The sequence below is a fragment of the Pygocentrus nattereri genome, chromosome 14, assembly GCF_015220715.1.
Source record: "Pygocentrus nattereri isolate fPygNat1 chromosome 14, fPygNat1.pri, whole genome shotgun sequence".
Classification (NCBI taxonomy): domain Eukaryota; kingdom Metazoa; phylum Chordata; class Actinopteri; order Characiformes; family Serrasalmidae; genus Pygocentrus; species Pygocentrus nattereri.
Window position 1 is genome coordinate 16,299,890 of NC_051224.1, and position 15,362 is coordinate 16,315,251.

The window sequence follows — 15,362 nt, forward strand, 5'->3', positions numbered from 1 at the left end:
TATTCTACACTACATGCTCTTTCTTGCATCCCTATAAAAGCTTTTTAGGAACTTAGTGATAATGAAGTTTGCATATCTTCAGTATATATTCTTTTACAGTAGTTATGAATCTGACAGCAACAGCAAAACTGATCTAATGTGTTCTAAAACACAACAGAAAATGGTGTGTGGTTAGTGTAAAGAATAAATTATGCTAAAAAGCACTATACAGTGGGGAAAATAAGTATTTGATACACTGCTGATATGCAAGTTTTCCCACCTGCAAAGATTGGAGAGGTCTGTAATTTTTATCGTAGGTACACTTCAACTGTGAGAGACAGAATCTAAAAAATCCAGAAAATCCCATTGTATGATTTTTAAATAATTAATTTGCATTTTATTGCATGAAGTAAGCATTTGATCACATACCAACCAGCAAGAATTCTGGCTCACAGACCTGTTAGTTTTACTTTAAGAAGCTCTCCTACTCGGCACTCATTACCTGTATTAATTACACCTGTTTGAATGCATTACCTGTGTAATGCCTGTCCACACACTCAATCAATCACACTCCAACCTCTCCACCATGGCCAAGACCAAAGAGCTGTCTAAGGACACCAGGAACACAATTGTAGACCTGCATAAGGCTGGGATGGGCTACAGGACAATAGGCAAGCAACTTGGTGAGAAGACAACAACTGTTGGCGCATTTATTAGAAAATGGAAGAAACACAAGATGACTGTCAATTATCCTCGGTCTGGGGCTCCATGCAAGATCTTGCCTCGTGGGGTAAGGATGATTCTGAGAAAGGTCAGGAATCAGCCCAGAACTACACAGGAGGACCTGGTCAATGACCATCTGGATGATCCAGAGGAGGCATGGGAGAAGGTCATGTGGTCAGATGAGACCAAAATAGAACGTTTTAGTATCAACTCCACTCGCCGTGTTTGGAGGAAGAAGAAGGATGAGTACAAACACAAGAACACCGTCTCAACCATGAAGCATGGGGGTGGAAACATCATACTTTGGGGGTGCTTTTCTGCAAAGGGGACAGGACGACTACACCGTATTGAAGGGAGGATGGATGGGCCATGTATCGCAAGATTTTGGCCAACAACCTCCTTCCCTCAGTAAGAGCATTGAAGATGGGTCATGGCTGGGTCTTCCAGCATGACCGTGACCTGAAACACACAGCCAGGGCAACTAAGGAGTGGCTTAGCCAGTCTCCAGACCTGAACCCAATAGAAAATCTTTGGAGGGAGCTGAAACTCAATGTTGCTCAGTGACAGCCCCGAAACCTGAAAGATCTGGAGAAGATCTGTATGGAGGAGTGGGCCAAAATCCCTGCTGCAGTGTGTGTAAACTTGGTCAAGAACTACAGGAAGCATCTGACCTCTGTAATTGCAAACAAAGGTTTCTGTACCAAATATTGAGTTCTGTTTTTCTATTGTATCAAATACTTATTTCATGCAATAAAATGCAAATTAATTATTTAAAAATCATACAGTGTGATTTTCTGGATTTTTTTAGATTCTGTCTCTCACAGTTGAAGTGTAACTATTATAAAAATTACAGACCTCTCCATTCTATGTAGGTGGGAAAACTTGCAAAATCGGCAGTGTATCAAATACTTATTTTCCCCACTGTATCTCAAAGCAGAACAAGGTCAGACAGAGGTCTCAGGAAGTGACACAGAGATCCTTTTTTAAGTGTTCGTGCCACTGTCACTATTCTGTAGAAAGCATCTTAGACACTTCTGCTGTTGCTGTTGGGAATGGAGGTTGATGACTACATCTACTCAAATGTGTCCCCACCATCAAAACCACAGTTGCAAGGTAAGTTTTCAGAATGCACCCTTTGCATTTAGCAGGCTGTGACGGGTCTAAGAATGTCCTTAAATTAAACATTGAAAATTAACAATGTGATAAAATGATTTAAAGATAATACATCTTCTATAAGGCTTCAAGAGAATGCAACCACATTAGTCATAAGGTCACCTCCTCAAGTGATTTCCCAGTGATGAACATAATACAAACACAGATTCCAAAAAAGGTGGGACAGTATGTGAAATGCAAATAAAAATAAAGTTTGTATAGTACAGTGTGAGGTAGAGCCGTCTAAACCCGTCCTCAAGTAAAACTGTTACTTAAAGGAAATAATGGCTCAAGTACAAGTAAAAACATTTTTGCTAGTTTTATTGCAAAAATTACTCCCTGTAGAACTTTTTAGTACATCCAGTAGCCTAAACCCAATCTTACATTAAAGTATTGTTACTTCTGCAAAAGTGTCCTTCTAAAAACAAGTAGAAGAACAAACATAGCCAGTTAGACAGGTGACAGAAAGAGAGCGTTCGGCTACAAGATACAGTCAGATTATTTATATTTATGTTTCTCTTGTTTATCGAATTTTCCCAGTCCATCTTAAATGATGCTGCAGTTACATTCGGTGCCTCAGGCAGAATTTAAGATGGAACGGGACAATTTGAAAAAGAAGCTGGTGAATGAGAAGCGACCTCAGCCTCATTAATTAGTCGAACGTTGAGAGACATTTTACAAGAAACTCTTCTACAGGGTGAGTCAAAAGTCACATGTATTTTATATTTTTTTAATTTTTTTTTTTATTTTATTATCGACTCTGTGGTCATCTCAAACAATTTGTGTATGCTGAGAAAAACCACAACAAACACCACCTTCAGCACTGCATCGTGGAGGCTTGTGTCAGCATAAAAAATAAAATAAAATAAAACAGTGTCCTGTGACTTTTGACTCACCCCATATTTTTGAGGAAAAGTTTCCTGTTAGGAAGTGGAGGAAAGCAGCTATAGCTAAAGCTTAAAGCGGAGCAAAGTAAATCTGCGTTTCCGTTCATATTTTTTAGCCTGTACTAGGACATTAGCACATACTGAGATTTAACGGTCTTGTAAAGAATAATAACGACCAGTTTTGCACATAAAGCCACACAAATGTCAAAGGGAAGCACAATACGTGATTTTTTTTTCAAGGGGAAAAATTAAATGCAGGAATAAAAGTAAGGTATCGGCCCTTTAATATTCCATACAGCACCATCATATAAATATCCGGCTGCATTAAAGGACCACTTAACGTGACCTCCTCCTAAATGAGGAAATTACTTGATCTTTGAATTTATTAAGTGACGTGATAAAGATAAAATTGACCTTTTGACGTGTTGCCTGATCGTACTGACCAATCTCGCGCGAACCGCTGAAGCCGATGGTGCTGGACGAGAAGGAGAAGAACAAAGTGCTGAAACAAGGTTAAACACTTCACTGACTTACAGTCTAAACGAAGCTTCTTCTCCAGCGTGTGGTTCGAATTTTCTCGGTCCACCTTAAATGGTGCAGTAGTCACGTTCTGGCGCCTCTCAAGAACGACAGACGTCAGAATATAACGGCTGCACCACTTAAGGTGGACCGGGAGAATAAGCTAGCGAATAACCTTATACTGACGTGATTAGCTTTTTGTGGGAATCAGAATTTTCGGACCACTGCGAAAAAAGAAAAGCGTTGTTGTAAGAACCATATTTTTCTAAACTCTTCCTTTTGGTTCCTGTGGTTAAAGTGGAGTTCCAGCAATTTATCAAAAGCTTCTGCACAAATCGGTGGGTGAGATGTAACCAAACTCATTCAGAGTGATTTGATATGAAGTAGCTCTTTGTAGAGAAACCTTAAGACTCCTGTTCCCTTACAGTGGTGGTGATAGGAACCAGAGGTCCAGTTATAGCAGTTATATTTACCATGCAAAACCACCAGTGAGCCTATAACCTCTTCTGAGTTTTCTATGTAATGTTGATAATGATAAAATAGTGGCAACTCTAAAACAAAACCTTTTATTTTGGGTTCTGTTTTGCCTTGCAATGCTCTTACATGTACCTCTTTGCCATGTTCATGTTTAAAAAATGTTTTATACCAAAAGATACGTTCATAACTGTTTCATAAAGTCACTTTCTGTTAAGGTAGTTTTTAGAGGCATTGAACTCTACAGACGTCTGGTTCCTATCATCACCACTGAGAACGATTCTGGAGGTAATCTCTGTAGAGCAGTGCATTTTACATCAAACCACTCTGAATGACTTTGTTTTCATCTTGAAGATTGAATTATGTATTAAATGTGAAAAATCTGTGGATTTCCCCTTTGAGATTAGAATTTGGTTCAGAGTAGCATAGCAACATTCAGATACTGTAAAACAGAAGGCCGTGTTGAAACAGAAAGCATGAAGACAGAAATGCACGCGCACACATATCAAACAGGACAGATCTAATCATCACAGAAATAGATTCTGCTCAAAATCAGTTTATTAAGTATATTGTTTGGCTAATACCTAATGTGCCATTTGTGTAACTTTAGTACTCTGTATCTTATGCACTGTAGCTGAATTATCGCCATTTTGTACATTGATACTCTGTTTTAACCTTTGCCTCACATTGTGTTGTGTGGAAATTGTAATGTGTGACTTTAGAAACGGCAGCTTTTGAAACTTTTCTGAAATAGTGTTTAATATTCCTGTAATTTATGAAAAAACAACCTCTTGTGCTTTTCTGCTCTCTTCTACAGGCTTTCTCGCTAGCAGAGTCCCCCGAGACCTTGATGCCATTGTGATTGGCAGTGGTGTTGGTGGACTTGGTATTGCAGTTTTGCTGGCGAAGGTTGGAAAGAAGGTTCTGGTACTTGAACAGCATGACCGGGCTGGAGGATGCTGCCACACCTTCTCAGAGAAAGGCTTCGAATTTGATGTTGGTGAGGAGGCTGTATGATCGAGGTCTTTAGCTGAGTTACCTTGAGACATATGTACTTATCATGGTGTGTGGGTATGTTAGTAGTAGGGAGGACAGTATGGTTGTCACTGTCCAGACAGGACTATATATTTCCAATGTATGCAAAAAATGCATCTAACTTCTAATGTATTGAAATGTAATGAAATTTCAATTTTCATTTTGGACTGCTGCTGTTGGTCCATTCCTCATGAAATGTTCACACAATGTAAAGGACAGCTGCTGTGCTCAAATGAAGAAAACTAGGAATACAATTAAGATACGTGGTTTTGATATAACGGTGACCATAATATTAGGTTCTTTAAACATTTAAAAGGTTCTTCACACTCAAAAATACCATTTACAGAATGGTTCTCCAAAGAAGCATCTACTGATTTTTTAATCAAGCAAATGTGGTTCTACTATGGTATTGTGCAAAGAACTAATTTCAGAATATTTAGCTTTTAGGATGTAAGTAAAGAACTCTAGTGAAACTTGACTTTGACCACACTAGTTAACCACACTAGTGACCTCCTTTTCTGGTTCAGGTATCCACTACATTGGTGACCTGGTGGAAAATAAACCGCAGCGGTGCATATCAGATCAACTGACCAATGGACAGCTACAGTGGGAGCCAACCCTTTTGATCATGTGGTCCTGGGGCCACCAGAGAACCGCCGTGTCTACCCCATTTATAGTTGCAAAAATCGCTACGCTCAGGAGTTGAAGAAGTGCTTCCCAGGAGAGGAGAAGGCCATCGATGATTTCATTAGACTGACTAAGGTGAGAGGCTGATTGAGCTAGGCCGCCTCTTTCAGTACCAGTTTTAACATGCCATGTCTGCTTGGCCTCACTATTCCCCCTCAAGGGACTCCCCGACTCTTAAGGGTCATTCCAGTACTTTATTAGCTGAAGTAAAGGGTGTTGATGAGGGGCGAGGGACTGAGCAACATAAGTATTCAGCAGCAGAATTTGCCCAAAAATCACTGCAACCTAACATGTTTTTCTTTTCAAACCTGAAAAAATTACAAACAAAGCTGCTTATAAGCCATTGCAGTGACATTGGCTTATAACATTGCTCAGTTTACACTGGGTTTAAGGTGGCAAACTATTCTGTCTGTTATACATGAATACTGGTAGAATTTCATCATGTAGGCAAATACGCCAGAGTTTGAAATTCAAAGCTTAAAGCCAGACACAAAGCAATTGTTCACAAACTCTATATATGTTATATTCAGAGTTCCTAAAAAGAAAACGCTCTGCATTAGAAAGACTGGATGGCTGGCTATACAGCTCACTGAGGCTAACCTAGCTGAGAGCAAGTACATTCCAGTTGAATTATTCTCCTGCTGGGGCCCCCCTTCCCTCTTGTGCTGTGAGCAACCACTTAATGTAACGTAGGTGTGATGTATCTCTGAGTGATGAGTTGAAGTTGGTGAGGGCGTGCTTAAAAAAGGATTGAAATGGAGCCTTTATCTGTTAAAAGACAACACACAATTATGCTCTTGAGTTTCAGCCAGTTTTAGATGTGCTCAAACCTCATGACCATGTTTTATGGTCTTTTATTGTGTCAGTTTTCACATTAGCGTTGATCAGTTTGGTGTAATGTGAGTATCATTACAGGAACAGGAGTTCTCAATGTAGACCTCCAAAGACACAGTGCATCCAGTGAGGTCTTGTTAATTGTTAGAGAAGTGAGAAATGTAACCTGTTTTGGCTTTTCTTATTTTAGAAGTCTATTCCATAGAATAGACTGTGTCAGACAGAGTCTTCTATTTGTCAGCTCTTGAAGTGTCTTGATCTCTCATCTACTGCACTAAAACATACAAGTTTTTTACACATGGAGTGTCTGGTGTTTCCAAGAGCAATAGGACAAGTACATACTACGTATGACTGTCTGCCTTTTTATTTAATGCAAGTTCAGGCCAACTTCACTGCAGTCCTGTCTGTGCAAATGCAGTCCCCCTTTTTGTAGAAGTGTCTCCTTCTTCAGTGTATTACTCAGTTTATTATTTATGACTACAGTACTGCAGTGTACTGTATACTGCACTAAACCATGTAGCAAGTGTATACATAAATGTAAAATGTTCACAGAGGAATGATTTCCAGGGGACTGAAAACAAAATATAGAGCAATATGTAATATATTTACTGTATTAAACCATGAAAAGACCATGATATGTCATCATTTGGCTTCTCCAAAAATAATGCAACAACCAGTAAGTTCTTCTTTGACATTTCTGGACTGGTGAATAAAGTCTGTTTGTGTTTTGCCTGTGATCTCACCTCCTGCCCATTTCCCAGTACTGTTTTGACACCCTTGCCAGATGTGAAACACATTGCATTACATGACCAGTGGCATAATTAAAGGCCAATAAATATTGGTGATACATTTGAAAATGGAGACATCTTAGAGCCTGAAAGGACTTTAAGATGGATGCTGAGTTAGCTAATTTTCATTAGTGCGAATATTAAGCTTTAGCTAGGGTTAGCTTACATTCACTTCATCATCACGGTTACTGGGGGGAGGGGGGGGATGTCTGTCACTCCGATGCCTGGGGTGCCAGAATGTGACTGCTGTATCATTTAAGGTGGAATGGGAAAGTTTGAACAAGAAGCTGGTGAAGAGGCTGAGGCGCCAGAATGTAAGGGCTGCAACATTTAAGGTGGAACGGGAAAATTTGCATAAGAAGCTGGAGAATAAGAAGCTGACTTCAGGTTCTTCCAGATAGTGAGTATTTTTGGAGCAGTGGGCTTTTATTTTTGGGATAATTGTCTTTGCATTGGCTGCCATACATACATACATATTGTAAACAATAACAACATTGCAAATGTTTATGTAGCTGATCAGCTAACAGCATATGACTCTTTGCTGTTTGCTCTTAAAGTTTAATGTTGCGCTTGTTCATATAGGTCCAGTGTTCTTAACCTGGCAACCCACAGAAAGTTGGGAATTTATAGGGTATTAGAGTAAAAGGAGGTGGGGTTTCAGGCATGATACTCCCCCAAACTTCTATTCCATAACTCCACAATGAAAAGTCATGCAAACTAAAATATGGTAATAATTTTGTGCGTTTCCTGTATTTATTTTTTTCATAATTGTAGTCAAGGTGTTTGGTTGATGCCTGTGTTGAAGATCATCCTCTCTCCGATTGCTAAGTTCCTGGTCTACTCAGGGCTGATCAGTCGTCTGTCGTATTTCTTCTGTTATGGCTCTCGTAGCCTGGCTGAGGTGGTGAACAGCCTCACTCAGAATGAAGACCTCAGGGCTGTGTTCTGCTACATCTTTGGCACATATGGTAAGATCTCCTGTGATTTCTTCTTTTGTTACTGTGTTTTGTCAATGTAGCATTCAGATTTCCCCTGAAAAAATCAATAAACTACACTTATTATATTTTTTGATTGATTTATTATGACTTTCTTTGTATTATTGTATTTGATTTTCACATATTTTTTAGCATATTTTCTGCAGTGAATATACATTTATACCTCTGCTTCATTTTATTACAAATGCATTACAAAAGAAAATAAGGAAAAAAAAGAAAAGAAATAGATTTTTACTATTTATTTTTCTTAGTGGGCAAATTAGGCATTGACAGTTCTTTGGGAGAACTTTTATATATCTGAGCCAAGCTAATGTTTCTGTAATAGAATTAGATCTCAGTAGAATCATGCTGTAATATTTTTAACAGAAATACTGAGAATCAGAACCTCAGGATTGAAAATTGACACACATTCAGGTGCTGAATCATTTTTTGCCTTGTCGAAAAATACACCATATTGAGCCATCATTAAATCCCTAATTAAAATTACAGGGGTCCACAGCAATCACAGATTACAGATGTGATTGTACATTCTACATACATTGCTTGAAAACAGCTCATAAGTATTATAATAAACCTTGGCCTCACCTCGAAAATGTAAATTTTGTTCTGCTGTTTATTCTGTTCCTATCAGATTTTGAAATGTTCATTTGTTTATTTTCTTTCAGTTTTTTTTATACTGATTGGTGTGTTTGTTTAGGAAACATACCAAAAGAAGCCAGCTTCTCCATGCATAGTCTGCTTTTGTGCCACTACATGCCCGGTGCCTGGTACCCTAAGGGAGGAGCGAGTGAGATTGCCTTCCACATGATTCCAATCATAGAAAAGGCAGGAGGAGCCGTCCTCGTCAGAGCACCTGTCAACCGCATCCTCCTCAACGACTCCAAGGAGGCTATAGGTAACCTCAAAACATTTACAGTTTCTTTTCTCCTTAAATGGTGTTTGACAGAACAGGATTTCTCGCTAAATAAGTCAAAGTGAGAACTGATCAGTAAGAATGTTCTGAACTAGAGATGGTGTGATATGATTTTTTTTTCTCAATATTGCTGCCTTGAGTATTGGCTGATACTTAAACAATATCTTTTTATTTAAAAACTGCTGCACTTTAAATTAAACCATTTTTCATTAACAGACTTCACTGGAACTTCACAGTGGCTTTGTAATTTTTGTAAAAAAAAATAAAGGTTTTGACAAACTTTCACCCACCCCTAGCTTATGAACTTTAAATAGTGAGTTTACTTTAAAAAGGATGAGAAACAGATTGTCTTACTTTTTCAAAATGAATGAACTAGTTTATTACATGTTAAGCCTACAGATTTAAAAAACAGTACTTAAAAAACTGTTAATTCTTAAGAGAATTAGTGCAAAAATTCTAAGGTTCGTGATCAGAAGATTATATAACTAAGTTGTGTTTTTTAGTTGTTTGGTATGTTACATTTATTTTCTGAAAATTAAATAATTTCTTAAATTATTTGCATAAAATTTTAGTTTGTTTAAAAGTAAGTAAACTGTAGTAAAGTATACTCTTATCATTTACAGTGTACTTAGCTGTACTGAAATCAAGCTTATCACAAAGTTGTATTTTCAGGATCAAAAGTTGTATTTTCTCGATATTCTATTTTCTAGCCATTTTCTTTCTTACATTATTTGAGTAAAATATTAGTTTGTAGCAGAATATACTGTTGTTATATACAGTGAACTCAGCTTTACTGAAATCAAGCCTATCACAAACCCTATTTGAGTTGGATTAGTTTTACCTGGTAAAGTATTATCATTTTAGTGGATCCTATACAGATCTGCACTGTGTAAGTTTTTAGTTTAACAGTAATAATGGTGACCTTATGTATTTGGCTGACCCTGTTACTCCCTAATAGTAATAGCAGTCCTGTTTTAATCCAGCTCATGCTAAAAGGACATCAGAACCTGTTATCAAACACAGCCGTGTGACGTGGTGGTGTTTGTCACCAATGGTTACAGAATCTCTATGGGTAAAACTAATCCAGCTCCAGTAGTTCTATAGATAATGTATTAAGATGTATTTGATGTAGAGAGTGTTTTGACATTGCAGTGGTGTGTGTTTGCAGGTGTGAGTGTTATGAAGGGACATGAGGAGGTGCATGTGCACGCTCCCATCGTCATCTCAGATGCTGGAGTCTTCAACACCTACCAGCAGCTCCTGCCCAAAGAAGTGCAGGCCATGCCAGGTGAAGGAGAAAGTGGAAAGGAGAGAGGACGAGGGAATAAGAATGTAGAATGAGAAATGGGCTGCAGTTTTTTCATGCCAGTCATATTTTTGTTAGATATTGAAAAAAAAGTATTGAACAAAAACCTTTATTTTTTATGTTATTTATCAAACATCTGTGGTAATTCTTCACTGTAGATCCTAAACTATATTATTAGTAACTGTGCAGACTACAGTGTAACTACAATGTATATAATATTAAGAAGTATATAATAGAAGCTGGAAACTTTTGGCGAGTCTTGAACATTTAAGGGGCTAAGAAAACATTTAAGGGGCCTCTAAGAGACTAAGAGAGATTTCTGTCTCTTTTGTTCATTATATGCAGCTATTGAAGTACAAGCCTACAGTGGCCAAATGGGCTGATTTGCTATTTTGCTTTCTGTCTCTTGGTGTTTAGTGGCCCCCAACTGATGACAAACACAGATCAATCTCAAATAAAACATTACTCACTGCTGCCCTCTAAAGGTCTAGCTCCTAGCAGAAGTTAGAACTTTTGCTGTTTTTGTAAGACCCAGGATGCATCTCATCAAATATGTTTTGCTTTCTGTTATTTTCATATTTGCTTCAACCCAAGTGAAGCGCACCCATTTGTTTGTTGCAATACAAACAGAATCATATAAAATGTGAGAAATAATAGCTAAAAAATTTGTGATCAGGCCATTTTGTAGTAATTGTGACAGGCTTACTTATAAGCCCTTATAAACTTGGAACAGTATCTAAAACGGCAAACTCCTGTATCTTGTGTGCATGTGTTTGTATGTGCATGTGTGCGATTGACAGCGATCCAGAAGCAGCTGAGTTTTGTGAAGCATGGAGAAGGCGGACTCAGTGTCTTTCTGGGTCTGGACGGGACAAAAGAAGAGTTGGGTCTCGAAGCCAAAAACTACTGGGTCTTCCCCGAGAACAACCTGGATGCGCTGTGAGTGCCTCCTTTCTCTCTGTATCGTCTCTGCAGCACATCCTGTGCTTACAGAACTCAATGCCTGTGATATACAGCACACCCTTTTTTCCACCTACACCATATTCATTCCTTACTGAACATTCAAAAACATGAACTGACCAAAATGAGAACAATCAAAACTCAAACAAGCTCACACATTTAAACTCAACACCATTTGGTAAAATTCAATAATTTGAATGCTGATTCATTGATGTGAACTGATTTGATGAGTTTTAGTTTTGGGACTTTTGTTGGCGGGGTGTACTTCCAGCTGAACATTCTGAGAGACAAACTGAGTCTGATGGACTTTTCTCCTCTAAACACAAAACATCCACATTTTTACAAATGGTGAAGTTGATTTAATTTTCATATGTTTTTCTTCAGTAGTTTTTGAATGGTGGGTGTAGAGTATTATTTGCAACCAAGAGTCACCTTCCATTAAGTTTGCTTCAGAAATTGATGTAGAACATGTTGATTTCTGTGGACTGTCAGAACCACTCTGTGAGCTAAACAACCAGTGGCAACCATCGGGGTCGAAGCACGATGCTTCATTGTGGAGGCAGTACAAGAGAAATGATGGGTTTTTAGAATGTTTTGTAATTGATGCGTCTCAAAATGAGATTTTCTGTAGGCTGACCATGTGACCTTGCTATCGTACACAGTAGATTTTTAACAAGTAAATAAATTGAACTTTACCTTGCTTGGTTGTTATAGTTAGCTTAACATATTTGCAGATATATATTATTCTGCACTGTTCTGCATTCTCACGCTGAAAAATGTGCAGGTACCACAAGCCATTAAACTGAAACCTACAGTACTAATTGGCAGTACTAATTACTACAGATGGGCGAGGGAAAAAAGCGCAGGCCCAGTTTTCTAGTGCAAAAAACAGCCTTAGTGTACTATAATTGCACTAATCTGCTGTTTCTGTTGTCAACTGATAATATCATGCTTCACACACCTTGTTTTCCTTCTAGAATGGAGGGCTACAGGAAAGAAGAGAGGGAAGAAGCTGTTAAGAGTGTACCTCTGATTTTTATTGCCTTACCATCTGCCAAAGACCCCACCTGGGAGCAGAGGAAGCCAGGTAGAGTATGGATACCGGGACACAGGTGAAGACAGAGTGTGAGATTTACCTGATAGGAACCAGTTATCACCTGTGATAACAAAGGCATGGTATAGTTCCACATTAAGGGTCCAAGACAGAGGAACCTAAAGTTCCATGTTTGTGGTGGGCCACAAGTAAAGAAAGTATAGAAGTTAAGTAGGCTTCAAGATATTTTATTACATTTAACTATTTATTGGTTAATAAGTTATTTAAAAAATGAATGTTATTTATAGTATAAAAATGTGTTGTTCCTCTTTTTGGATGAGGGGGTAAGCTATGAGTATCTCTTTGGCAGGTTGGCCCATGGCCCTCACCGTCAGACCAGGTCTAAAGGCTTATTGACGATCAAGAACATCTGCATGACGTGCTACTAATAGATTACATAGTTATAATCTCTTGATAGTTGAACTCTAGTTACTTTGTCCATTTATGTACATAATAGTAAGATAAACATACCTTAGTTGCTCGGCTATCTTTGTGGTAAACATTCTGTGTGTTTCTGGCCACACAAGACTGAGTGGAAAATTCAGCTTTTCTTCATAAGTTTATCATTCTTCTTCTTCTTGTTCTTCTTCTTTCGGCTGCTCCCTTTAGGGGTCGCCACAGCGGATCATCTGCCTCCATCTTGCCCTATCCACTGCCTCCTCTACTTTTACACCAACCATCTCCATGTCCACCTTAACTACATCCATAAACCTTCTCTGAGGTCTACCTCTTCTCCTTCTGCCCGGCAGCTCCATCTCCAACATTCTTTGACCAATATATCCACTATTCCTCCTCAACACATGTCCAAACCATCTCAACCTGGCCTCCCTGGCTTTATCTCCAAACTGCTCTACCTTCGCTGTCCCTCTGATCTGCTCATTTCTAATCTTGTCCATCCTTGTCACTCCCAACGAAAATCTCAGCATCTTCATTTCTGCCACCTCCAGCTCAGCCTCCTGTCTTTTAGACAGAGCCACAGTCTCCAAACCATACATCATAGCAGGACGCACTACTGTCTTGTAAACCTTCCCTTTCACTCTTGCTGCTATCCTTCTGTCACACATCAGCCCTGACATCCGTCTCCACCCACTCCATCCTGCCTGCACCCTCTTCCTCACCTCTTTTCTACACTCTCCATTGCTCTGGATGGTTGACTCAAGATATTTGAAGTCTTCCACCTTTACGACCTCTACTCCTTGCATCTTCACCTTTCCACCTGCCTCCCTCTCATTCACACACATGTATTCCGTCTTATTTCTACTGACCTTCATTCCTCTCCTCTCCAGTGCAAACCTCCACCTCTCCAGATTCTCTTCCACCTGCTCTCTACTCTCACTACAGATTACAATGTCATCTGCAAACATCATGGTCCATGGAGCCTCCTGCCTGACCTCATCTGTCAACCTTTCCATCACCATTGCAAACAAGAAGGGGCTCAAAGCTGATCCCTGATGTAACCCTACCTTCACCTTGAACCATTTGTCACTCCAACTGCACACCTCACCACTGTCTCACTATCCTCATACATGTCCTGCACCACCCTAACATACTTTTCAGTTACATGTGACTTCCTCATAAAATCATTCAGAGGTCTGATGTGAAATGGTTTAGGTGTGTTAGAAGGCAAGTCCTCCCTTCTGAATTTGTGTTGAATTTTTGAGTGAAATCCACTCTGAGTCTGGTGAGTTTTGCCCCCTACTCGTGGTTTGAGGAATGGAAAGATGACAAGGTGAAAAACAGGGGGGCTGACTATAAGGAACTTAAGGAGACCCTCCTTAACTCCCTTTTGGAAATGGTGTATCAGGTCTTCCCCAAGATCAAGGACAGGGTATGAACCCGTTACTCACTACCCCTTCTGCCTTATTGTCTCTTTCTCTCTAATAAACTCAGCAGTTTTCTTGGCTTATGCTGAGTAGATTTCTTTCACTCTCTCTGCAGATAAAATACATGGATGCAGGCACTCCTGTCACTAACCAGCACTACATAGCGGCTCCTAAAGGGGAGATCTATGGAGCAGACCAAGGCACTGCTCGCTTCAGTGCAGAATTTTGTGTTTCTATAAGACCGCAGACGCCCATCAAAAATCTCTACCTCACAGGTGTGTGTGTGTGTGTGTAAACAGATTTTTGGTGTGTAAACCTTTTACTTCATCTGGGTACAGACCATGTAAATGTATCCTCAAAGGTACAACAACGCACCCTTAAGGGTCCACCTCAGTGGTGTGAGGTGTACCACCCCAGTGCCTTTTTATGATAGTACAGTACGATTTACAACTGCATCACATCAGTGCCTATAGCTCACAGTGACCATGATCTTGGTTGTACCTCAGATAATGTTTATTATTAGCTCTTAAGACATGGATAATACAAAAATTGATTACAAAAAAGTTGTTTTACATCCCACAAAGTAAACAAGTTCTTTTAAACAGAGGTAACTGCATATGTCCAGACTAACATAGTGTATTACTCCTTTAGGCCAAGATCTGTTTTCATGCGGCTATGCTGGTGCGCTGGCTGGTGCTATGGTGTGTGGCTCTGTGATTCTGAAACGCAACCTTTATGTGGACGTCTTAGCCCTCTGCATGAAACTCAAATATGGCAGCAAGAAAGCTCAGTAACCACAGCAACACTCCTTCAGTCCTGGCTGAGCACTGTAATGGTGGAAAGAAGCATTCAAACCCGGCTGAACCACGGTCCTGATTCACGCCATTGGACGCACCTTTTATGTAGTATTATTGCATATAATATACAGTCATATGCAAAAGTACGCATCCTCTTCTGAGAACACACAGCTAAATTTTTTTAATGTACAATTACTGTTTATTAGCTGAATTTCACATACTTGGGGGATAATGTGAAAAATGTTATTTTTTTCCAGGATGTTAAATTCATATAAATAAATATACATGGTAAACTGCAGTTGGCAGGAAATCACCATATTTAAGTATGCTTTCCGTAGAGGATGTGTCAACTGTTGTCACTTAGAAAGTTTTAATTTTTGCATATGACTATGTACAG

At 39.2% G+C, this 15,362-nt stretch overlaps 1 pseudogene; it reads left to right on the forward strand.

Annotated features, from left to right (window-relative positions):
* The first annotated feature begins 565 nt into the window (after positions 1-565).
* Positions 566-14,975, forward strand: LOC108432036 (annotated as a pseudogene).
* The last annotated feature ends 387 nt before the right edge of the window (positions 14,976-15,362 follow it).